This window comes from Saccostrea echinata, unplaced genomic scaffold (assembly GCF_033153115.1).
Source record: "Saccostrea echinata isolate AGI-Se365-2 ecotype Australia unplaced genomic scaffold, CSIRO_AGI_Sech_v1 ptg000009l, whole genome shotgun sequence".
Classification (NCBI taxonomy): Eukaryota; Metazoa; Mollusca; class Bivalvia; order Ostreida; family Ostreidae; genus Saccostrea; species Saccostrea echinata.
Window position 1 is genome coordinate 30,533,714 of NW_026889758.1, and position 2,550 is coordinate 30,536,263.

A 2,550-nucleotide genomic window follows, 5' to 3' on the forward strand; every position below is an offset into this window, starting at 1 on the left:
TTCTAAGAAATAAATGAATGGCGTTCCTTATGACGTTTGGATTTTAGGAAGGAATCAACATCCCAAATCTGTGGTTCGAGACTCTTTCAATTTGTTTTATTACTGTGTAAAGATATCAAACTATGATGTAGTGTGGCGTTTGATGTTTGAGTGTGACTTGATATGATGACACTGGGATATGCTTGCATCATATACAACTCTGTATGATATATTTTTTTATCATAAGAGATTGTTAAGAAATCTCTCTTTGTAATGTGAAATGTTCAAACATAAGATGCAAAATAGATTTTTTTAATACGTGTATGTATATTAAAGTAACATATCTACAATACATGTATATTAAAGTAACATATCTGCAGTACCTTATATTAACCTGACTGCAGTTTGAATTTTTATCCCCCTAATAAAGGCAAAATTTTAAAAAGTGAAAATTTATAATTAAAAGAGATAAATAAATAGAAGATAAGATGATCTGTAGTTGGATATGGTATATATACATGTGCACCGTATCATAAAGGTGGGGTCAATTTTGTAATATACATATATATATATATATATATATATATATATATATATATATATATATATATATATATATATATATATGTATATATATATATATATATATATATATATATATATATATATATATATATATATATATATATATATATATATATATTTTCAATACCTTTGCTCCTTCTAGAAGTCTCTTTCGTCTGAAGATTACAAGTTGCTGCATAAGAATGATGCAAAAAATAAAGAACTCAATAGGTTTGAACAATTGAACAACTTTTATTTAACAATTTTTGTTATATCAAGTTTGAAATTTGATTTTCTTTAAATCGTCAAGTGGAATTGTGCATTTGACATACATGTTTAGTTCCGGTGTTGTAAAGTAGCTTATCCCCCACATTAGGGTTTCCTCCCGGAAAACAGGCTATATTGTTCATTTTCAAAAAAAGTTTGGTCAGAGCCTTTAATATCAAAATCAACAATTACAATTTAACGAGGTTGGATCCTGATATTTAAAGTCTTAAACTTTTTTTGTCAAGTATATTTTTAGTTTCTACACACATAGCTTAATTAAAAATCAAAACAAAAAATGGGGGTCAATATTCTTCTTTTGGCGCTACAGTACATTAAATATGACCTTTTTGCACTGAAATTTGTGTCTTAATCAAAAATCACATCTTCAACGTTTTTCCCCCAATGTTTTTATCCAAATAAATCATGGGGCAAAATAAACTATTAGTCTATTTAAAAAAGACTCATTAAAATTGTGACTAAGTAAAAGTTTCAAATTGCTTCGCATAATCAATTATTTGACCTTTCTGCACTCACAAAATGTTATTTTTCTGGCATAAAAAATTTAACAAGCAAGAAAATTATTTTAAAGTCTTAAACTTTTGCTGAATTTAAGCAGATTGATCAAAGTTATCTTATATATTAAGAAAAGAAAAACAAAAGTGGGGGTCTATGATATAAATTTTTAGATATTACTAAAAATGTGTTAATTCTATGTTAAAATTGGCTCAATTTTTTCCTGGACTTTCAGAATATATTTACTATATTTGTCACAAAATAATGAAAGAATTCAAAGGAAATAATTTGATAGATATTTCAGAACCAGAATAAAACATTTCACAGCAAAAAACAGCTCTGTTTGCAACCAGCATGGAAAAATAGGAATCTAAACTTAACAGTACTGTATATATTTCAAAAGGAAAAAAATGATCATTTTCTTCTAAAAAACCTTCCGCCACAAAATATAGTCCCTGACTTAATCCTATTTGAATGGCATTTAATCGCGGTTTTTTCTTTGAATATAGTTTAATTTGCATTGTAGAATCCAGATTTAATGTTAGAACTTAAAAATGATGCAGAATTTTAGAAATAAAGGTTCAGACCAAAATCTGCTCAAAAGCTCAGGATCGAACCTCCTTAATAACATATTAGAATTAAACAATGCAAAATGTTCAATTCAATTAAAGAAACCTTTTTAAAATCGGCAAGAAATAAGATGTAAGGGGGATTATTTCTTGTGTACGAAGGATATTAAGATGAATTCAATATCTTTTCAAGAAATTAAAATGTAACGAGTTTTTCTGCACAAAAAGTGTACTAGTAATAAGATAGTATATTGGCGATCAATTAGAACTGGAATCAGAACATAGTAAATACCAAGTATATCAGTATATCAGATATCAGAATATAGAATATCGATCTATCACTGACGAAAATTTGATTAATATCAATTCAAGAAATCGCATAGAAAATTAATTATAAGGAAAATTAAAAATGGAAAAAAGACAATAAAATCACAGCAATAAGATCCTTTAAATTAAAAATACATGTATAACAAACAGTAAATGTGTATAAAGGAGCAAAATACATGTACAAACAAGAATTAAAAAAAAAACATATGCAACAGGAACGTTACGCATCCCTCCGTATATAATAAAACTAAACCAATAATGGTATTTTTTCATACTTTTTCATATTTTGCCGTTTGCCCGATCGATATCATGACGAAGAGTACACGGCAGG